This window comes from Oryx dammah, unplaced genomic scaffold (assembly GCF_014754425.2).
Source record: "Oryx dammah isolate SB20612 unplaced genomic scaffold, SCBI_Odam_1.1 HiC_scaffold_12, whole genome shotgun sequence".
Taxonomy (NCBI): domain Eukaryota; kingdom Metazoa; phylum Chordata; class Mammalia; order Artiodactyla; family Bovidae; genus Oryx; species Oryx dammah.
The window spans coordinates 33,237,304-33,262,496 of record NW_024070196.1 but is presented as its reverse complement, the minus strand read 5'-3'; positions in this window follow the sequence as shown (position 1 = coordinate 33,262,496).

The window sequence follows — 25,193 nt, the reverse complement described above, 5'->3', positions numbered from 1 at the left end:
TCATTGCAAGAGGAATTCCTTCAATTTATAATGTTTTGTAAAATGAAAAAAAAATTAAGCTTTTTGTCTGTAGTAAAAGCATTAAGGTACATAAGTTATCAGCAGAAAATTTACCAGCCCTTAAAGTGAGAGAGTTTACTTTCCATATTGAATTTTTTTCCCACATCAGTTGTGAACTGGGAAATATTCTGCCATATGATAGTTATCTCTAGTTTCTACTTGAATATAGTTTTGGAACCAAGAACACCCTTCAGGCAATAGTAATTCTATTCTAACCTTTGTTGAAAATATCCACATAATATGAATGTGTAAAACAAAATAGCAATGTCTTTCAAAAACCTATTTCTCAGTGTCTTAAGGATAGTCTTCAGCACATCTTGAAGGGGTAATGGTTGGTAGAGAGACTGCATGGGATAAATATACTCCAATGGGTAGAATACCCTACATCTTCTAGGTTTTTCTTCCTCGCACTATTCCAAAGAATTTTTGATATCACCATTCTTTGTAGTTAAGATCAATATTGAGTCCAGGTTTTATCAAAAACCAGCAAATAAATTGGAACCACTCAACTGCTTGAGTTTGCATATTGAATTCAGACTCTCTACTAAATGCATATGTGTATTGATAACTCAGTTTGAGATTGTTTTTCCCTATTTGGTTTAGTTTTCTGAGAATCTATTCCTATGTGCATCCTCCAGATTATATATATATATATATATATATACACACACACACACACATATATATGAAATTACAAAATCTGGCAGTTATTTTTGGATGTATAAACCCTCTGTTCTCAAGTTTCACTATGTAACTGGCCCTCAAGGCATTCTGGAAATGATGGGCATGGGTATTTTATGTTGGCCAGAGATGGTGGTGAGAGTTTCTGTGTAAATTTGGTACCAAATTTCAGTGGGGAGACCAGAATCCTAGAGTGTCAGAGGCTGACTAGTGGGGCAGAGACTTTAGTTACTGAGGTAAGGGGGGAGTGTATCTTGATAGGCTCTATGACTGGATGATAATACAAATCTCTGACCTTGAGAGATATTTGGTGATGATATCCCATCATCAGATTTCTAAGTCCACATCAATAAGTAGCCCTCTAAAATCCAACTAACCTGTGTAAACACAAATACAAGCTTCTCTTCCCTTTTTCATATCTTTCATTAAATGTTACCTTTTCTCTGAGACCATCCAGCCATCCTATTTCATGTGTGCATATCCCTACCCATATCTTGATATTCTTAAAAGTGCATGTTATATCCATCTCCCTTAGTATAACAGAGCTCTTGGAAACAGGGAAGTTGACTATTCCTGAGAATGGACATAAAGTAGGCCCAGTTTTAGTAAGGTACTCTTTAAGGACACACAATTTAGGGGACAGTAAAAAACTCAGTCATCAAGATAGAAAATATTTTAATGTAAAAATCAAAAAAGCATCATTAATGCAAAATAACCCATGATGAATAAAGTATCTTACGTTAAACAAAGACAAGAGTCATAATATTACCATACTGAGCATATTAGAGAGTCGGACAAGACTGAAGTGACTTAGCAGCAGCAGCAGAGCATATTAGAAACCTAGGCAAAAGGGAAAAAACATAAATACTGATCCCGTGGTGTGTGTACTTTTTACAGTTAAGTGTGAGTTGCTGCACCTTATCCCCATACCATTAAGAAAGAAGCAGCATTTGGATAACATCTTTAGATTTTAGAGAAGACATATAGCTCTTTTGGGTGAATTTCTCTGACTTTACTGGATTGTTGCCAAAGTGACAATTCAGTCAACCTCAGCGTGAGAGAGGTTTTCCTACCTGGATCTAGCTGTTCATGTTTCTTATGGCTTGGGGAATTGGTATTACTATCATGTCTGTGGCAGAAAAGGATCTCCACGGAGTTGGCCACAAACCCTGAGAGACCGTTAGATTTTGGAGCAAAGCCACTAATTTGTTCTCGAATAATTATTCTCTCTTTCTATCCGTGAATTTTGGCAGTGTGCATCTCTCAGTTTAAGAGATGTAAATGTGGTCCACAGGCTTTCCCAGCCTTTTGTGCAGCTAGAATGTCTGCATGTGAATGAGGATCTGTCAACCAGATATTCTTACCCAAGACTTTGATTTAGGATCAAATGACTGAAAGGTGTAGATGCCATATACAGTTCATTTTGCTGTGGGAAGAGGGGAGCCTTTAATTTCCAGGGTCCATAGTAGTAGCTAAAGTTCTAATGACAGTACCAGGATGTGCTCACTGATGGCATAGAGGCTGCCTCACTGAACAGTTCTGCACTGTGGTATTGTGTTTTGCATGGCCTTCAAACCTAATTATCTGGCCTTTCTAGAAGTTGTGTGAGCTATCCAATGCACTTTAATTTCTTTCCAGATTAAATTATTAAAAGATTGTTTCTGTTACGATTACAAGTTTTGGTTTATATACTAATGTATGAATCCTGCCAAATGATGAAAAAATTCCAGTTTTAACCTTTAGAAGTTTGGTCTATTAAGAGAAAATATGTTTTTTCTTTAAATAATGCCTGGAAACTTAACTTATGCATTTCTTATTTTCCTTCTTACTGTACATAGTGACTTGCACATGTAGTGTGAATTACATACACACTCCTGGCTGAAATGAACAACAGTTTGACTCAAATCATCAAATAAATCACCTATTTTATTATATCCTAGATTCTTAACTTACCATCCATTCTATATAAACAAATACGGAGTAGGGGTATTTGAGGAATATTAGAGTGGGTAGCCATCTTTATAGCACTGAGAAAGTAACCTGAGGCAGGTGGGTATGTATAAAATAAGGGAAATACAGTTCCCTTGGAGAAACAGACTATATTTTCAAGTGTGGTCTAGGATCTAGGATACCTCTTGAAGCAATAACTGAAGCTCTGCAGAATTGAGCCTCTTTGAGACATTCACAGTCACCCCATGGTTCCCTACAGTTCACTAGGTGTGAGAAAGATTTGCAGGCACCTGGGATGAATGAGGCCAAATGTCCCTGCTTAGTCACAGACACCGTTTCCTTCTCCACATCTCACAGAGATCCCTGTGGGCTTTCTCTATGACTAAATCTGCCTGGCCTGGCTTTCCAAAGATTGTGTGATTTAAAGGGATAGATGCCAAGAAGAATAAAGGATGCTGGCCGGGATTTTGGAGGCAAAGGCAAGGTCTTCAATGGTGAATGAATCTGTGTCTGCTGCCTCAGTGACATACACATTTTGCAGTGAGAGAGGAAGTCGTTTGGGGTGTATCCTACAAACCTTAGTGAAGACAGACTGTTGATTTCTGTTGGTTCCTTTATATTCAGCTAGAAGTTTCAATAGCAACACAACTTCAGAGGCTGTAAAAACTGGTTAGTGAAGCTGATCAGGGAAGCTGCCAAGGGAAACAAAAGCACAAACTAGTCAATAGAGAGCTTCATGCAGCTTATAAATGTATCTCTCCTTCCTGTTCTTTTCCAGGGGATGAAAAACTATCGTGCCATGTAACTAGTACCAGAGGTGAGTGTCTTTCTTTACTCCCTAGACAAGAAGAAACTGAAGTTCTGTTAATGAAACAAATAATTTAACATATTTTGAGTTTTAGAGGAGTAGGATCTATCCCCCAACAAGAAAGATTTTTAGCCAGCAGTTTCAAGAGCAAACTGATAACTATGAGGATAAAACAAGTGGCACATTCATGGTTGTGGCAAGCACCCACGTAAATGCATGGTAATGCATCTTTTTAGAAATTCAACCCCAAAAGTAATAGGCCTAGGAGTGACTCTCACCTGCCTCAGACACTAAAGGCATTTTCCTTCCACCTATAAATGGCCAACTTCAATCAGCAGATTGCTTTTGGTGATGTTTGTGCAATCACCAGTCTGAGCCACCAACTTCTGTTGAATGACATCAGGTCAACAGCATACAGGATAATCAATGAAATTCATGGCTGGCATCAGAGCTGGGTGATCTCTTTCTGCATCCTCTTACTTTTGCCAAAGCAATCAAATTAGTTCTGTTAACAGCTGCCAAATCAGCCAGCCTAGTAAACTCTGTGTCTTAGAAAGGAACTCTAGACATTCATACTGGTTCATATTGTTTTTCTCCCCTCAGTGTGATCTTGGGAACCTTGCCAAGGGGTCTGATGGCTGTCGTCTGATGATGCCATGTGAAGTCTTTAATAAGCTGACATTTCCTGTTGATGAGGTGCCATGTTTGAAGTCCAAACCAAACAGTGTTTAGGCTCTTTGGATCCCAGACTCTGTTTTTGTCTCTTTCTATTCCTTCTCCTGACCAAGTTGTCAGCTCTGCCCACCCTGTGTTTCTTCATCTCACCTTTGTAGAGAGGCAATACAAAGGTTAGATGGCAGGCACTGTCTTTCAGCAAGACTGAACCTACTGAAAGACCCTTGAGAGCAGAACAGCTTGGAGTGTGTTGCTGGCTTTGTTATGAGACCCAGAGGGGAGCATTGGCTGGAAGTGTTTCCTGTAAGAGGCAGAGGCTGTTTTCTGAGAAGGCAAATGGAAGCCTGTTAAAGGAGGAGGCAAAAAAACCCTCTTTTCTTTCAAAGTTCTTGTGACTGCCAATTGAAATTTATGAGTAAAGAATCAAAATCCTGAAGTTAAGGAAGTAAAAGTTGGGAGTAAGAAATTAAGAAAGAGTATTAAGAAAGAGTATTGCTAGCTCAACTGGCTTAAACTCTCATTTGCATGTCTCTTACCATATTACTATCAATGGTAAATTGTATCCTCAGACCTAAAAATTCTCTGTAGAAGAATTTTAGAGTTTTATTTTGTTTCTTAAGAGTGTGAGTTAATTCGCACTGGTAAGACTGCTCACCATTAGGGTAGCAAGCGACACGTCCACATCTGGGCAGACATGACCTGCACAGAGTCTGTGGCAGCCTAGTACACATGCCTCTAGGGTCAACCTGTTGGGATCTTATGTGATGTTGAAATCACAGGATAATATGTTGCTCTGTATGTGGTAGGGGGTAGAATGAGATGATATGTGAAGTGTAGGGAGAATCCAAAGTATCATTCCTTCTAAGATTTTAATGGTAACATACCTGTTATGTAACATCTTAAATAAGGTTTTATAATCCTAAAATGAAAACACTATAAGTTTCCCTCAACACTTTTCACCAAAGTACTCTTATAAATTTAGATGAGATCTTTTAATTATCTCATTTTTTCCCTCTTTTTTTAGTGCTTTTCCAAGTGTCAGGAAATATGTTTATTTTTATTGCAATGATAAGTTAGTATTTCTCTTTAGGTTGATCATTTTCCAAGAACTAATTGAAACTGACTTTTCCCTCTGTGTGGCTACATCAGGAAAACTTTTGCTGAATGTAGCAGTATTAGCTGAACGGCTTATGTGCTAATAATGCCAGACAGTTTTCTCTAAATTTAATTTACAGTCAACTCTCCATAGTTCTTTCTTTCTTTTTTTTTCTTTTGGTATTGGTTTTAGTGGACTAGTAAGCTAAAATGTCCAGAAGAGTGAGACACAACTTAGAGACTAAACAACAACAAAAAGGATGCAAGCAAGTAACATAAATTGGTAACATAAGTTACATGTAAAAAACACTAAATATTCTGTACTGGTATTTGTTACCAGTAGGCAGGGGAAAATAGCAAGGGATTCATATATAAATAAATATTTCATTTTAACTTCAGAAAGGTCCATACATAAGAGAAAAACCCTAATCCCCAGAGGAGAGAACTGATAAGAACAATACTGAAAATGAGCCTTGGGAACAGATATCATGGAAAGGCCACAGACCTAGAAGAAACTTGAGAACATTGGCTCAGCAACAGAATAGACCAGAAACAGAAGAATAAAGCCAAAGTTAGCCCTGTAGATGAAAATAACCAGGATGTACTGGTAACTGAGCCTCAAATACTGCATGGAAATAGGACTTGTTGCTGGATCATGGATCCTGAATCTGATCATCCACAAAGATCTGAGTAATGGGTGGCACGTGGGCACCAGGAGTGACAACTGAGCTGCAGAATTTTTGGTCAGTGAGCTATCATTCATTTTCATATTCTGCTATATGAGTGGGTAGAGAAATGAGGCAGATATATTTTTATTGCTTCTTTGATCTTATTACCAATTTAACATGTTAATTATATTTTTAATTAAAAATGAAGAAAAACAGAAAGAAGGAAATTACCCATATCTATATTTCATATATATTTCACAAGTATTTGAAACTCATCATGGCCTACGTTGAACTAACTGTCATCAAATCTACTCTACAAAATACAGTCCCTGCTCTTACTGATTGCTGTTTAATTACCCAAACCAGATACTCACCATTAATTCATAATTTCTCTTTTTCCTTACTCAACACCAAGTTGTATTAATTTAATTATCTAAGTTTTTTGGGAATTATTTTTTTCTCCCCATAATCCTGCTACTGCTTTAGTTTGTAGGCATATTATGTCTCACATAAGTGATTGCCAGAGTCTCTCACTGATCTACCTATAGTAAGTCTCCTTCTTCTAAATCCATTCCAGTCAATGTCACTGGGTTTTCTAAAGAAAATATTTGCAAATGATGCAATGGACAAGGGCTCAATTTCTAAAATATGCAAACAACTTATTCAGCTTGGTATTAAAAAAAACCAGAAAACCCAAATAACCCAATCAAAAAAATGGGCAGAAGACCTAAATAGATATTTCTCTAAAGAAGACATACAGATGGCCAACAGGTACATGAAATGATGCTCAATATCACTAATTATTAAAGAAATGCAAATCAAAACTATAAGACCTCACTCCAGTCAGAATGGCCATCATCAAAATGTCTACATATAATAAAGCAACTGGGGAGGCTGTGGAGAAAAGGGAACCCTCCTACACTGTTGGTGGCAAGGTAAATTGGTGCAGCCATTATGGAGAACATTATGGAGTTTACATAAAAGTAAAGCTGAAAGTAGAGCTACCATATGATCCAGCAATCCCACTGGACACATATCAGGAAAAGATGAAAACTCTAATTTAGAAAGATACATACACCCCAGTGTTTATAGCAGCTTTATTTGTAATATCCAAGACATGGAAGCAACATTAAGTGTCCATTGAGTGGATAAGGATGTGGTATGTATAATATATATATATACATATGTATACATACACACACACACATATATATATGTATATACAATGGAATATCACTCAGCCATAAAAAAGAATGAAATAATGCCATTTGTAGCAAATGGATGGATGTAGAGGTTATCATACTAAGTGAAGTAAGTCAGACAAAGACAAATACGACATCATTTATATGTGGAATCTAAAAAATGATACAAATGAACTTATTTATGAAACAGACTCACAGACAGAGAAATAGACTCACAGACATAGAAAATGAACTTATGCTTATCAAAGTTCAGGAAGTGGAGAGGCATAAATTAGGAGTATGAGAATAACATATACACACTGCTATATATGAAGTAGATAAACAATGAAGATGTGTATAGCACGGGGAATTATATTTAATATCTTGTAACTATCTAGACTGGAAAAGAATCTGAAAAGAATATGTGTATATGTATAACTGGAGAAGGAAATGACAATCTGCTCCAGTATCTTTGCCTGGGAAATCCCATGGACAGAGGAGCCTGGAGGACTACAGTCCATGGGGTCGCAAAGAGTCAGAAATGAGTTAGTGACTAAACAACAACATATGTTTAACTGAATCCCTTTACCGTACACCTAAAATATTGTGATTCAACTATCAGTTCAGTCACTCAGTCGTGTCCGACTCTTTCCGACCCCATGGACTGCAGCATGCCAGGCCTCCCTGTCCATCACCAACTCTGGGAGTTTACTCAAACTCATATCCATTGAGTTGGTGATGCCATCCAACCATCTCTTCCTCTATACATCAATAAAAATTACAATGGTGATTGTATTTTTGTGTGTACTTCAGTTTTCTATTAATTGGCTAGGCATAACAAACTAGCTTTCCACATGCTTAATTTATCAGTGCATTATATGTTTGGCCTGAGCCAAACAAATAGGATACACCAGGGTTTTGCTATAAAAAATATTACTTAATTTGACTACATTAAAATTAAATAATTTTGATCATCAGAAAACAACAAAGAATGAAATGGCAAGCCACATAGAAGGAGATATTGGTAATTCATATTTCTGACAATGGATTCATATTCAGAGTATGAACTTTTCCCAAAATTCAATTTTAAGAGGCACCCAACATATAAATATAAAAGAAACAGTCATTGCACAATAAAGGACATTCCAACAACCGTTAACTTAGCAAAAGAGACACAGATGTAAAGAACAGTCTTTTGGACTCTGTGGGAGAAGGTGAGGGTGGGATGATTTGACAGGGTAGTGTTGAAACATGTATATTATCATATGTGAAGCCAGTCCAGGTTCGATGCATGAGACAGGGTGCTCAGGGCTGGTGTACTGGGATGACCCTGGGGAATGGGATGGGGAGGGAGGTGGGCGGGGGTTTCTGGATGGGGAACACGTGTGCCCGTGGCTGATTCATGCTGATGTATGGCAAAAATCACTACAATATTGTAAATTAATTAGCCTCCAATTAAATAATAAAGAAAAAGAAAAGGAGCTCAAAAGCACAGAAAACTACTAGCCAAAGATCAGTATGACTAAGATGAAAATTCCAGACCAACTAAGAGAGGAGCTGAAGCAATAAGAATGTTCATACACTGTTGGAAGAGTAAACGGTTAAACAACATTTTTACCAACCTGTTATATGAAGGTTGATGTATGTTGTATGAAGGTTATTCATGTAAGATGAATGTATGCATATCTTATGACAGCAATTCTACTCTAGATATATACACAGTAGAAATTCATAAAAATATTTATCAAAGACAACCCAAATGTCCAGCAACAATAGAATGAATAAAGAAATCATGAAATATGAGAGTAAGAAAATTACTGTTACATTTCAAACATGAATGAATCTCAAAAACATAACAATAAGTGAAAGAAATCAGATGCAAGAAGAGTCTATGTTGTATGATTTCACATAGATGTAGTTCAAAACCAGAGAAAACGAATCTGTTGTGTTATAAATCAGGTTAGTAGTCACTGTTCAAAAATGGGATGGCTAGTTATTAGAAGAGTTTAAGGGCATCTTCTAAGGTTTTGATGATATTCTGTTTCTGTCTCATTGCTTGTTACATGGGAGTGTTTACTTTGTGAAAATTCATTGAGTTTCATACTTCTGATTATTCACTTTTCTATTTATTTCCTTTAATAAGAAGGTGGAAAGTATAATTAAAAACATAAATAAATGACTATAGCCATATGCTTGGATGAGACAGAGAACTCCTTCAATAAATTTAAATAAAACCAGTTTTTTTCTTGTTTTTGACTATATTTTCTTTGTACCTAATTCAAAGTACATATTTTTACCCTTGCAGATTCATTTTCTTACATATATGTTATATTACAGACTTTCCAAGGGCCCTTCCATGATCTTCTGTCCTTTTCACCATGTATTTTACTGTGGGAGAAACACTCATTGAATGACTGACAAATTATTTAAGCATGCTCTCTTCTCTATATTATATTAGCTAGAAAGGGGGGATTTTATAGTGCATTAGCATTTAGGTATTCACCTAATATTATGAAATCTCTATTCACAGGAATTTGTCACTAATTTATTCTGATATTAAAAGGTGAATTGTAAAGAATAAAGAAATGTTTGTTCTTGAGTCATAGATAACACAGTATTACTGAAAAAAATCAAAATATATATCATGGCACTCTCATCACTTTTTCTCTTCCTGTGGATTTAAAAAGAAAGTTAAATTTGACTCTTTGGGACTCCGTGGACTGTAGCCTGTCAGTCCCGCTGATCATGGGATTCTCCAGGCAAGAATACTGGAGTGGCTTGCCGTGCCCTCCTCCAGGGGATTTTCCAGACCCAGAGTTCGAACCTGCATCTCTTACATCACCTGCATTGGCAAGTGGGTTCTTAACCACTAGTGCCACCTGGGAAACCCAAAATAAGAAATGATGCGTAAATTATCTGTGTGGTATTTATTAAGAAATAAAGAATGTGGAGAATTCAGTCATTGTGTTTAGAACACTCAAAAAATAATTGGAGCTGATAAACTTGAGATTAATAAATGTGAAATTCCAAGTGTAAAAATGAAAAAACTTGCACTTTTACCTAAGATAAAGATGAAGAAATCTTTATACAATTAACCCTTCTTAAGGGAAAAGTGAATTTCTGGGAATTGCCAATGACTTGCCTTATCACAAGATATTTATTGGATAAGAATATATTTATTCCTGTTCTTAATAATAAGCTTTAAAAAATATAAAGAAGAATTCAGTCTGAAGATTTCAATATAACCATTAAAAAGTCAGATACAAGTACTGAGGAATTTGAAGAAGAGCTAGCAACAGGTAAGTATCGAATATTACCTGTTGTGTAAATCATGTTTTATTTGTAGAACTTTGTGAAACATTCATAATAAAATCTGAGACTCACCTAGTTTTGGTTTCAAATAAACCTGAAACTCAGGGAGGTTCAACAAAAGTTTTGCCAAGTTCATGAACTTCCATCAAATGTGGGCTGATTGTTTCTTTTTTTTTTTTTGGAAGTTAAACCAGTCAATAATTTTCACCATGTTTAGACTAGATTTCTTTAAAACTGAAAAGTTCAGATGAAAAATAAAGGAAGCTAAAATGCAAACAGTCTTTGCTTAATTTTTATCAACATAATCTGGTACAATTTTTTCCTGCTTAAAAAGTTTTAAAGTCAGTTTTGACAGGGCAAAGAAATAGCTTAGTTTGTTCTTCTATTTAAATAGAAAACAGGATTAATATTACTCATGATGCTACTTTTTATACACAAAAAAATAGTGAACATAAGTGCTTTTGTATAATAATAATACTGATAGTTATTGTTCAGTTACTGTTTTAAATACTACACAAGTATTGTTTAATTCCTACTATAGTTCTCTGTGGTAGATCCTTTTATAGACAAATATAAGGTTCAGTGAGAGGTAAAATATGAATTTGTTCAGTGTTTTTGCTTTTGAAGTTAAAGTTGACTTTATGAGCAGCCAGACAATATAAGGCTGTTTACTTCTGTTAGTCCTCTGATAAGAATATTTCTGAGTCAGATGTTCTTTAATCAGTCAGTTTTTCTTCTGCTTCAGATTGTATAGAAAGAGAATCATTGATTAGTGATTTTCTGTGAGAATGACTAAAATGCAACATGGAAAAAAGCAGGATACTAGTATCATTGGATTCTCCCTGAATATTTTTGAGGGCGTATAACAATTGATAAGAATTAGTATGAAGAAGAAGAAAGTTTAGGTACTGACATACATAATGCATTAATTGAAGGTATAAATTACTTCTTGAAGTGGTCTAGTGTTCATAACAAAGATGCCTGAGTCTTGAGTACTATCTGCATAGTACATTTGTCATAATTACAAAAATATAGATGGTAATGCATCTGCCTGCAATGCGGGAGACCAGGGTTCGATCCCTGGGTCGAGAAGATCCCCTGGAGAAGGAAATGGCAATCCACTCCACTACTCTTGCCTGGAGAATCCCGTGAATGCAGGAGCATGGTAGGGCTACAGTTCATGGGGTTGCAAAGAGTCTGATGTGACTGAGTGACTTCATTCAACTTCACTTAATAACCAGTTAAAATTTTTGTTCAATTCAGTTTTTTAATTGAGGTGCAATCAACCAGCTGAAATATAATGCATACATGAATATCTTAATGCATATTTTTGTATGTGGGAAAAATTACTATATTAATTTTAAAAGAAATTCTGCTTTGATTTGGACTTACTCCCTTTGGGATACAGCATTCATAAATGGGAAGTATACAAGGACATATGTGCCATTTTTGTGTGTAATTTATTTTTTTATTGAAGGATAATTGCTTTACAGAATTTTGTTGTTTTCTCTCAAACCTCAGCATGAATCAGCCAGAAGTATAAATATATCCCCTCCCTTTTGGACCTCCTTCCCGTCTCCCTCCCCATCCCACCCCTCTAGGTTGATACAGAGCCCTTGTTTGAGTTTCATGAGCCATACAGCAAATTCCTGTTGGCTATCTATTTTACATATGGTAATGTAAGTTTCCATGTTAATGTTTCCATATATCTCACCCTTTCCTTGGGGCTTCCCTGGTGGGTCAGAGGTTAAAGCATTTGCCTGCAATGTGGGATACCTGGGTTTGATCCCTGGGTCAGGAAGATCCCCTGGAGAAGGAAATGGCAACTCACTCCAGTATTCTTGCCTGGAGAATCCCATGGACTGAGGAGTCTGGTGGGCTACAGTCCACAGGATCGCAAAGAGTTGGACACAACTGAGCGACTTCACTTTCACTTTCACCCTCTCCTCCATTCTCCCCATGTCCATAAGTCTATTCTCTATGTCTGTTTCTCCATTACTTTCTGTAAATGAGTTCTTCAGTACCATTTTTCTAGATTCCATATATATGTATTAGAATACAATATTTATCTTTCTCTTTCTGAAAAACTTCACTCTATATAATAGGTTCTAGGTTCATCCACCTCATCAAAACTGACTCAAATTTTACATTCCTTTTTATGGCTGAGTGATATTCCATTGTGTATATGTACCGCAACTTCTTTATCCATTCACCTGTTGATGGACATCTAGGTTGCTTCCATGTTGTAGCTGTTGTAAATAGTGCTGCAGTGACAGTGGGATACATGTGTCTTTTTCAATTTCGGTTTCCTCAGGGTATATGCCTAGGAGTGGGATTGCTGTGTCATATGGTGGTTTTATTCCTAGTTTTTAAGGAATGTCCATATCGTCTTCCATAGTAGCTGTATTGATTAGCATTCCCACCAACAGTGCAAGAGCGTTCCCTTTTCTCCACACCCTCTCCAGCATTTATTGTTTGTAGACATTCTGATGATGGCCATTCTCTCCTGTATGAGGTGATAGCTCATTGTGGTTTTGATTTGCATTTCTCTAATAATGAGCGATGTTGAGCATCTTTTCATGTGTTTGCTAGCCATCTGTATGTCTTCTTTTGAGAAATGTCTGTTTCGGTCTTTTTGATTGGGTTGTTTTTGTGGCATTGAGTTGGATGAGCTGCTTGTATATTTTGAAAATTAATCCTTTGTCAGTTGTTTCATTTGCCATTATTTTCTCCCATTCTGAGGGTTGTCTTTTCACCTTGCTTATAGTTTTCTTTTCTGTGCAAAACCTTTTAAGTTTAATCAGGTCCCACTTGTTTACTTTAGTTTTTATACCATTACTCTAGGAGGTGGGACATAGAGGATCTTGGTTTGATTTATGTCATCGAGTGTTCTGCCTATGTTTTCCTCTAAGAGTTTTATAGTTTCTGGTCTTATGTTTAGGTCTTTAATCCATTTTGAGTTTATCTTTGTGTTTGGTGTTAGAAAGTGTTCTAATTTCATTCTTTTACATGTAGCTGTCCAGTTTTCCCAGCACAATTTATTGAAGAGGCTATCTTTACCCTCTTGTGTATTGTTGCCTCCTTTGTCAAAAATAAGTTACCCATAGATGCATAGGTTTATTTCTGGGCTTTCTATCTTATTCCACTGGTCTCTATTTCTGATTTTGTGCCAGTACTATACTGTCTTGATGATTGCAGCTTTGTAGTATAATCTGAAGTCAAGAAGGTTGATTCCTCCAGCTCCATTCTTGTTCATAAGGACTGCATTGGCTATTTGCGGTCTTTTGTGTTTCCACATGAATTGTGAAATATTTTGTTCTAGTTCTGTGAAAAAAGCCATTGATAATTTGATAAGGATCAAATTGACTGTAGATTGCCTTTGGTTCAGTTCAATCGCTCAGTCTTGTCTGACTCTTTGCAACTCCATGGATCGCAACACACCAGACCTCCCTGTCCATCACCAACTCCTTGAGTCTACCCAAACTCATGTCTTTGAGTTGGTGATGCCATCCAACCATCTCATCCTCTGTTGTCCCCTTCTCCTCCTGCCTTCAATCTTTCCCAGCATCAGGGTCTTTTCAAATGAGTCAGCTCTTCACATCAGGTGGCCAAAGTATTGGAGTTTCAGGTTCAACATCAGTCCTTTCAGTGAACACATAGGACTGATCTCCTTTAGGGTGGACTGGTTGGATCTTCTTGCAGTCCAAGGGACTCTCAAGAGTCTCCTCCAACACCACAGTTCAAAAGCATCAGTTCTTTGGCGCTCAGCTTTCTTCATAGTCCAACTCACACATCCATACATGACTACTGGAAAAACCATAGTCTTGACTAAACGGACCTTTCTTGGAAAAGTAATGTCTCTGCTTTTTAGTATTCTGTCTAGGTTGGCCATAACTTTCCTTCCAAGGAGCAAGTGTCTTTTAATTTCATGGCTGCAGTCACCATCTACAGTGATTTTGGAATCCAAAAAAAAAAAAAGTCTGTCACTGTTTCCATTGTTTCCCCATCTATTCGCCATGAAATAATGGGACCAGATGCTATGATATTAGTTTTCTGAATGTTGAGCTTTAAGCCAACGTTTGCATTCTCTTCTTTCACTTTCATCAAGAGGTTCTTTAGTTCTTCTTCACTTTCTGCCATAAGTTTCTGCATTTGGTAGTATAGTCATTTTCACAATATTGCTTCTTCCTACACAGGAACATGGACTATCTCTCCATCTGTTTATATTGTCTTTGATTTCTTTCATTCAGTTCAGTTCAGTCATGTCCGACTCTTTGTGACCCCATGAATCGCAGCATGCCAGGCCTCCATGTCCATCACCAACTCCCGGAGTTCACTCAGACTCAAGTCCATCGAGTCAGTGATGCCATCCAGCCATCTCATCCTCGGTCGTCCCCTTCTCCTCCTGCCCCCAATCCCTCCCAGAGTCAGAGTCTTTTCCAATGAGTCAACTCTTCGCATGAGGTGGCCAAAGTACTGGAGTTTCAGCTTTAGCATCATTCCTTCCAAAGAAATCCCAGGGTTGATCTCCTTCAGAATGGACTGGTTGGATCTCCTTGCAGTCCAAGGGACTCTCAAGAGTCTTCTTTTAGTTCCTCTTCACTTTCTGCCATTAGGGTGGTATCATCCGCATATCTGAGGTTATTGATATTTCTCCCGGCAATCTTGATTCCAGCTCGTGTTTCTTCCAGTCCAGCGTTTCTCATGATGTACTCTGCATATAAGTTAAATAAGCAGGGTGACAATATACAGCCTTGATGTACTCTTTTTCCTGTTTGGAACCAGTCTGTTGTTCCATGTCCAGTTCTAACTGTTGCTTCCTGACCTGCATACAGATTTCTCAAGAGGCAGGTCAGGTGGTCTGATATTCCCATCTCTTTCAGAATTTTCCACCGTCTATTGTGATCCACACAGTCCAAGGCTTTGGCATAGTCAATAAAGCAGAAATAGATGTGTTTCTGGAACTCTCTTGCCTTTTCCATGATCCAGTGGATGTCGGCAATTTGATCTCTGGTTCCTCTGCCTTTTCTAAAACCAGCTTGAACATCTGGAAGTTCACAGTTCACGTATTGCTGAAGCCTGGCTTGGAGAATTTTGAGCATTACTTTACTAGCATGTGAGATGAGTGCAGTTGTGCGGTAGTTTGAGCATTCTTTGGCATTGCCTTTCTTTAGAATTGGAATGAAAACTGACCTTTTCCAGTCCTGGGGCCACTGCTGAGTTTTCCAAATTTGTTGGCATATTGAGTGAAGCACTTTCACAGCATCATCTTTCAGGATTTGAAAAAGCTCAACTGGAATTCCATCACCTCCACTAGCTTTGTTCGTAGTGATGCTTTCTAAGGCCCACTTGACTTTACATTCCAGAATGTCTGGCTCTAGATTAGTGATCACACCATCGTGATTATCTGGGTCATGAAGATCTTTTTTGTACAGTTCTTCTGTGTATTCTTACCACCTCTTCTTAATATCTTCTGCTTCTGTTAGGTCCATACCATTTCTGTCCTTTATCGAGCCCATCTTTGCATGAAATGTTCCCTTGGTATCTCTAATTTTCTTGAAGAGATCTCTAGTTTTTCCCATTCTGTTCTTTTCCTCTTATTTCTTTGCATTGATTGCTGAAGAAGGCTTTCTTATCTCTTCTTGCTATTCTCTGGAACTCTGCATTCAGATGCTTCTATCTTTCCTTTTCGCCTCTCTTCTTTTCACAGCTGTTTGTAATGCCTCCCCAGACAGCCATTTTGCTGTCTTTCTTTTCATTAGTGTCTTATAATATTCTGTGTACAGTTTTTTTGTCTCCTTAGGTAAGTTTATTCCTAGATATTTAATTCTTTTTGTTGCAGTGGTGAATCTGATTGACTCCTTAATTTATCTAATTTTTCATTGTTAGTGTATAGAAATGTAAGTGATTTCTGTGTATTGATTTTGTATCCTGCAACTTTGCTAAGTTCACTGATTAGCTCTAGTAATTTTCTGATCCTGTCTTTAGGGTTTTTCTATGTACAGTATCATAACATCTGCAAACAATGAGAGCTTTCCTTCTTCTTTTCTGATCTGGATTCCTTTCATTTCTTTTTCTTCTCTGATTTGTGTAACTAGGACTTCCAGAACTATGTTGAATAATAGTGGCAAAAGTGCACACCCTTGTCTTGTTCCTGATTTTAGGGGAAATGCTTGTAATTTTTCACTATTGAGAATAATGTTTGCTGTAGGCTTATGATATACAGTCTTTACTGTGTTGAGGTAGGTTCCTTCTGTGCCCATTTTTTGAAGAGATTTAATCATAAATGGGTGCTGAATTTTATCAAAGGCTTTTTCTGCATCTATTGAGATTATCATATGGTTTTTATCTTTCAATTTGTTAATATGGTGAATCACATTGATTGGTTTGCATATATTGAAGAATCCTTGCATCCCTGGAATAAACCCAAGTTGATCATGATGTATGAGCTTTTCAATGTGTTGCTGAATTCTGTTTGCAAAATTTTGTTGAGGATTTTTGCATTTATGTTCATCAGTGATATTGGCCTGTAGTTTTCTTTTTTGTGTTGTCTTTGTCTGGTTTTGGTATCAAGGTGGCCTCTTAGAGTGAGTTTGGAAGTGTTCCTTCCTCTGCAACATTTTGAAAGAGTTTTAGAAGGATACACATTAGCTCTTCTCTGAATGTTTGATAAAATTCTCCTGTGAAGCCGTCTGCTCCTGGGCTTTTGTTTTTTGGGAGATTTTTGATCACAGCTTCAATTTTGTGGCTTGTAATTGGGTTGTTCATAATTTCTTTTTCTTCCAGGTTCAGTCTTGAAAGATTGAACTTTTCTAAGAATCTGTCCATTTCTTCCAGGTTATCCATTTTATCGCCGTATAGTTGTTCATAATAAGTCTCTTATTATCCTTTGTATTTCTCCATTGTCTGTTGAGACTAACCTCTTCTTTTTCATTTCTAATCTTGTTGATTTGATTCTTCCTCCTGTTTTTCTTGATGAGTCTGGCTAAAGGTTTGTCAAGTTTTATTATCTTCTCAAAGAACCAGGTTTTAGTTTTTATGAATCTTTACTTTTGTTTCTTTCATATCTTTTTCATTTATTTCTGCTTGGATCTTTATGAATTCTTTCCTTCTACTAATTTTTTTTTTGGTTCTTCTTTTTCCAGTTATTTTAGGTGTAAAGTTATGTTGTCTATTGGATGCTTTTCTTATTTCTTGAGGTAAGATTGTATTGCGATAAACTTCCCTCTTAGAACTGCTTTTGCAGCATCCCATAGGTTTTGAGTTGTCATGTTTTCATTGTCATTTGTTTCTAGAAGTTTTTTGATTCCCCTTTTGATTTTTTCAGTAACCTGTTGGTTATTTAGAAACATACTGTTTATTCTCCATGTGTTTGTGTTTCTTTCATTTTTTTTTTTTTTCCTTGTAAGTGATACCTGGTCTCATAGCCTTGTGGTCAGAGAAGATGCTTGGTACAATTTCAGTTTTCTTAAATTTGCTGAGGTTTGATTTGTGACCCAAGATGTGGTCTGTCCTGGAGAATGGTCCATGTGGACTTGAGAAGAAGATGTATTCTTCTGCATTTGGATGGGATGTCCTGTAAATATCAGTGAGAGCCATTTCATCTAATGTATCATTTAAGACTTGTGTTTCCTGATTAATTTTCTGTTTTGATGATCTGTCCATTGGTGTGGGCGGGGAGTTAAAGTCTCTTACTATTATTGTGTTACTGTCAGTTTCTCCTTTTATGTTTGTTAGTGTTTGTCTTATGTATTGAGGCACTCCTGTGTTGGGTGCATAGATATTTACAATTGTTATGTCTTCCTCTTGGATTGATTCCTTGATCATTATGTAGTGTCCTTCCTTATCTCTTATATCTTCTTTATTGTAAAGTATATTTTGTCTGATATGAGAATTCCTACCCCAGCTTTCTTTTGCTTCCCATTTGCATGGAACATATTTTTCCATCCTCTCACACAGACTATATGTGTCTTTAGGTCTGAAGTCGGTGTCTGGTATATAGTATATATATGAGTCCTATATATATAACCCATATATATATGGGTTTTTGTATCCATTCAGCCAGTCTGTGTCTTTTGGTTGGAGCATTTAATCTGTTTACTTTTAAAGTAATTATCAATATATATGTTCCTATTGCCATTTTCTTAATTGTTTGGGGTTGATTTTGTAGATTTTTTTTCTCCTCTTATGTTCCTTGACTATATAAGTCCCTTTAACATTTGTGTAAAGCTGATTTTGTGGTACTGAATTCTCTTAACTTTTGCTTATCTGAAAAGCTTCTTATTTCTCCATCAGTCTTGAATGAGATCCTTGCAGGTACAGTAATCTTGGTTGTAGATTTTTCCCCTTTGAATGCTTTAAATATATCCTGCCATTCCCTTCTGCCCTGCAGTTTCTGCTGAAAGACAGCTATTAAGTGTAGGGTGTTTCCCTTGTATGTTACTTGTTGCTTTGACTTTGCTGCTTTTAATATTCTTTCTTTGTGTTTAGTCTTTATTAGTTTCATTAGTATGTGTCTTGGCATGTTTCTCCTTGGCTTTATCCTCTATGGGAGCCTTTCTGCTTCTTTGGACTTGATTGACTATTTCCTTTTCCACGTTGGAGACTTTTAAAACTGTAATCTCTTCAAAAATTTTCTCATACACTTTCTTTTTCTCTTCGTCTTCTGGGACCCCTATAATTTGAATGTTAGTGCATTTGATATTGTCTCAGTGATCTCTGAGAGTTATTTTCATTCTTTTTACTTTATTCTGCTTTTCAGAAGTTATTTCCCCCATTTCATCTTCCAGCTTACTGATTTGTTCTTCTGCTTCAGATATTCTGCTATTGATTCCTTCTAGAGTATTGTCAATTTCAGTAATTGTGTTGTTTGTCTCTGTGTGTTTATTCTTTAATTCTTCTCTGTCTTTGTTTATTGACTCTTGCATTTTTTCCATTTTATTTCCAAAGTTTTTGAGCATCTTTACTATCATTATTCTGAATTATTTTTCAGGTAGTTTGCCTATTTCCTCTTCATTTATTAGACTTCTGTGTTTCCAGTTTGTTCCTACATTTGTGTAGTATTTCTTTGCCTTTTCATTATTATTATTATTTTTAACTTATTGTGTTTGAGGTCTCCTTTTCCCAGGCTTCAAGGTTGAATTCTTTCCTCCTTTTGGTTTCTTCCTTCCTAAGGTTGGTCCAGTGGTTTGTGTAAGATACATATAGGGTGAGATTCGTGCTGAGTTTTTGTTTGTTTTTCCTCTGATGGGCAGGCTAAGTGAGGTGGTAATCTTGTCTACTGATGATTGGGTTTGTATTTTTGTTTTGTTTGTTGTTTAGATGAGGTGTCCTGCACAGGCTGCTACTGCTGGTTGGGTGATGCCAGGTTGTGTATTCAAGTGCTTTTCTTTGTGTGATTACTCACTATTTTATTCTCCCTAGGGTTAGTTCTCTGATAGTCTATGGTCTTGGAGTCTGTGCTCCCACTCCAAAAGCTCAGGACTTGATCTGTGTTCAGGAATGAAGATTCCACAAGTGATTTGTTATGGCAAAGTGAGATTAAAAGAAATATCTAAAAATGAGAAACCAAATATGAACCCCAGACAAATGGAAGTGACAAAATCAGGCAAATAATAATTAAAATAAGGAAATAATCACATATACATATATACCTATGAACAAAGTCAAATCAGTAAAAAAAAAAAATACAGTAGATTGACCCAATGAACAAAGGTAACCAAAATTGATACCCACCAGTTAAGAACAAAACTAACTAAAGCACAAACTGGAAAACAAAACTAAAGCAAGGTGCCAAGTGGGGAATAAAGCAATGAAAACAAAGCTAACAAATATTTTGAGAGGAAAGAAAAGAAAGAATAGATATGCAAAGTTAAATAGAGGTAGATGAAGAAGATTTATATACATTAAAGATTAATTGCAAGGGGAAAAGTAGGAAAGACAAAGGAATAAATGTAGAAAAAATATAATGTTTTTAAAAATTAAGAATTAATGTTATAAAAAAAAGAAAGGAAGAAAAAAAAGCAGAAGAAGAAAGAATAAAGAAATAAGGAAAACTCCACAGAATTGTAAAAGCCCAACATGGAGGCAGAGGTTTAAACAACAGTAAAAAATGTGACTTAATATACACATACACATATTCACCCATAAGCAAAATCAAAACAGTCCAGCAAAAATAAAGTACAATAGATTGACCTGGTGAACAAAGGAAACCAAAAATTATATCTACCAGAACAAAACTAACTAAAGCACAAAGTGGAAAACAAAACTCGAGTGACATTCCAATTGGGGAATAAAGCAATGAAAATAAAACTAACAAACATATTGAGAGGAAAGAAAGAAAGAATACATATGCAAAGTTAAGTAGAGGTAGATGAAGAAGATTTGTATACATTAAACATTAACTGCAAGGGGAAAAGAACAGTAGGAAAGGCAAACAAAGGAATAAATCTAGAAAAAATAATGATTTAAAAAATTAAAAATTGAAATTAGAAAAAGAGAGAAAAAAAGGAAAACCTCACAGAACTGAAAAAGCCCAATGTAGAGGCCGAGGTGTATAACAACAGTAAAAAATGTGACTGAGAAAAATAAAAAGCTCAATACTTAATCAGATTTCATAGTGTCGATAAAATCAACAACCACTGTGGGGAGGGGGGAGGTAAAAAAAAAAAAAAAGAAAACAAATCGAAAAGAATCTACAGAACAAGTCAAAACATAAGAATAATAAATGTTTTTCTTGAGTCACTGCTGCCAGAGTCTCTGTCCTCTCTGGGAGTCGCAGTCCACCTCAGCTCCCTAGGATGCCCTCCAATACTGTGCTGATCTCTGGACTTGCTGTGGAGGCAGCTCAGATTCTACTCTGTTCCTACTCCTGTGTGTTCTTGCCTCCAGTGTCCATAGCTGTCAGAACTAGTGTGTTTTCTTTTGTGGGAGATCTCAATGACCTTTTATATATTCCATAGACACAGAATCTGGCTAGTTGATCGTGTGGATTTAATCTGCAGTTTGTACAACTGGTGCAAATGTTTGAGGTCTTCATCCTTAGCCACACTGCCCCTGGGTTTCAATTGTGGTTTTATTTCCACCTCTGTGTGTGGGTCGTCCACTGGGGTTTGCTCCTGAGGCTGCCCTGGAAGACTTGGGTTTGCCCCTGTGAGGGGCAGGTGTGGAGATGGTGCAGCTGCTTGGGTTGCAGGGGTTCTGGCAGCGCCAGGTACTCAGGGGAGTTGGCGGCTAGGGCAACAGGAAATATAGTGCTCTAGAAGGGTATGGCAACCTGTATTGGCCAATACACTCCAGTATTCCTGCCTGGAGAATCCCTCTTCCTGACAGAGAAGTCTGCTAGGCCACAGTCTACAGGGTCGCCGAGTTGGAACTACTAAAGCCACCCAAGGCGAATAGATGCAAGACTTTTTATGCCTGTGGCAGCTCTGCCCCAGTGAGAGTTGAGTGTGAAGGTGGTGCAGCTGCTTGGCTTGTGGCGACCCTGGCAGCGCCAAGTGTGCAGGGATGTGGACTGTCTCTGCCTCAGGAGTTATGGCCCTATAACTTTTTAGGCCCTATAGTCTTTTTCTTGAGCCTTTTGTAGCTGGTGATCAGAGGGCCTCTTTCTCCATAGCTCTGCCCATTCAGGCCCTTAGAAAGCTCCCTTGCCTGGGGTCCTTCTCTGTTGTTCGGCATCTCAGGAACATAGAGGGGGACCCCTGGCTGGTGTCCTACCCTGTAGATCGGTATGTCAGGCACTTAAAGGGACACCCTGGGTGGGGTCCTGCTCTGTAGTTCAGTGCATCAGGTGTTTGATGGGCCAGCCTCTCTATTGTTTAGTTGCTGATGCTGGCGTGTGGGAAGAGAAAGGCTATGGTGATGGCTTCACCCTCTATGCGTGACTCAGCAGTATGGCCTTGCTTCCATGGCTGCCTGGCTTTCCTCCACAGGCATTTCCCACCAGAATCTTGTCCCTCACATCCTCTCGATCCGTCTCTCCACAGTCAACAGCAGCCCTCGCCCTGGGATTGCTCCACAATCCCTAAACTGCAGCTCCCAGCCTTTTCATCTTCCTGGGGACCTACGTCCCTCTCCAGGGTATGTATGGCTGCAGCAAGGACTGTCTGATTCTCATTCTGTTTAGGCTGCTACATATCAGCTGTTTCGCTCAGCCTTAAATGTTTCTCCTCTGATTCAGACAGTTGCCCCGATGTGGGGATCGGACCCCTGCTTCAGTTCCCCCACCCGCTGAGGGTAGGTCCAGTCCTACTAAGCCTCCTGTTTTTCTCCCTAGTTCCTTCATCCTACGGAGTTTTGTGTGGTTCTATATATTCTTCTCCATTGGTCAGGTACTCCTGTCCACCCTGAGATGGTAATCTGCATGCACTTCTGTGACTGAAGGTGTATTCCTGATGTATCTATGAAAAGGGATATACTCCACGTCCACCTGCTCCTTCACCATCTTGTTCTCCCATATGGGCCATTTTAAAATCCTGTCCTGTTTCCATTTACCTTTCAATTCCATCTAATAAATGAGTCTTTAAGAATATTATATGTATCCTTAAAAGACTTTAAAATTTATTATTCAAAAAAATCTTAGATTTTTAAAGATTACCTGTATAATTCAAAATCAATCAACTAAGGACAAACTTCCACAATTTTAGAACAGCAGACTCTGTTCAGATATGAGTTAAAACCCTTGAACGTTAGATTAATAGATGTGTTGTTGACACTTTTTCTACTGCCATGAAGCTTTAGGATAGAAGGTATATTAAATGGTTAATAAACCATTCCTCAGTGGAGCAACTGTAGAAATTCACAGCTGCCTGCACATGAGTTCAGTAAGGTTTATAATAAGAAAATTATAGTTATTTACTCAGGAAATGAAAATAGCCAAGTGGCAGGATAGCTCTCTAAAACAGATGCATCACTTCATTCTGCTGTTTATTGCATGCATATTCTCATTTATCTTGGTTTCCTGGGGCCCCTTTGTAGTTGAACCCTGACAACGGTAAATCCAACAGAAATGATGAGACACAGTTATAAATCACAGAGCAATTACTTAAATAAATGGAAAACACGCTTGGTATTGTGGTTGCAAACAATTTGTATAGCATTTAACAGGAGAATAGGACAGCCTTTGATTATGCCAAGAGTATAACCAATGTATTTTCAAAATCATTAAGACTGTTTAGTTATTTGGCATAAATACATAGAAGATAATGTATGGAAACAATCAGTCACATCGTGACTATTATTAAGAAGCCTTTTAAAATGAAATTCCTTAATCTTTAAAGCTATTTCTCTCATTCACTGAATCAATTCCTGGTTCTGGTAGAAACTTCACCTTTTGCTGGTCAATTCTGTCACAGTAATATTGGATTCCATTTGGAAACCTACACTTGGCTAGAACTTTAATCAAAGTTAAAAACATTCTGTTCTTGATACTGATCCAATTGCTTAGCCTCTACCCTAGAGGATATGTATTAACTGTAACACTCTTGTGCACTGTGAAATTTCTCTTGATTTAAACAATACTTGAAACATATCCTGTCTGTAATATACCAAAGGTAAATGGTGATCAGTCATACATTTTTGAAAACTGTAGATCTGTTAGCCTTCAGTTTAATCATTGTATCTATACATCCTTTATTTTTACACAAGAGAAGCATCTGAGCATATTGTTGGCTCAGTAAAACTGCAGGATGTACTATGTAGCTTATTTCTTAAATATGTTGAATAATTAATATCAATCAAAGCTAGAAATAACTAAATAGCTTAAAATCCTTTTATAAAATATCTTCCTTTTAAGTCCTGAGTTTTATTGCACTGAGACAGAGTCAAACTGTTATTTTGACTTATCATGCACATGTCGTCCTTCCAGGATTTTCCATGTTATTTGACAGGCTTCTTTACACTTTGTTTGAAAAATATAACATAAGCTTTGCAATAACACACATGAAATGAAATCAGTGCAAATTCCGTCTGTATAAACTTGACAAGTTCAGTTCATGGAAAAAGCTGAAATATCAACAAGGTCTTGGTCAGAAGGTTACAACATTGGCCTGCTATAATAATTATTATTATTTTATCTCTCTTAGCAACAGATTATGGTTTGTTTAAGCTAAATAGTTCTTTAGGAGACTGACATTGAGATGATTTAGTACATAATAGGGCTTGGGTTGTTAAATTACAAAGAATTAATCCCACTAGATTTCACAAAATAGCACCTGCTCAAGCCTGCTAGAGTTGTCTCTCTGCATGGAATGTATCAGAGCAAAATTTCGCAGAACCAACAGTCTGAATGATCAAAACTCCAGAATGTTGGCTCTAAAAGAAACCTGATCTCTTTTTACTACTGAGTATTTGTTTGGAAATTAACCTTGAATTAGCCATTTCAAATGTCTAAGTAATCACAAAAATAATTTTAAATGTTGTGAGATATATAATAGGTAGTAGTAATCCACTCCAGTACTATTGCCTGGAGAATCCCATGGACAGAGGAGCCTGGTGGGCTACAGCCCATGGGGTCGCAAAGAGTCGGACACGACTGAGTGACTTCACTTAGTAATTGCTCTAAAAAAAAAAAAAAATCTTTTAAGAGGGATACAGAGTCTTCTGACTTCCCCAGTGGCTCAGAAGTATAGAATCCACCTGCAATGCACGAGATGCAGGAGTAGCAGGTTCAATCCCTGGGTGAGGAAGATCCCCTGGAAGAAGAAGTGTTAACCCACTTCAGTATTCTTGCCAGGATACTCCCATGGACAGAGGAGCCTGGCG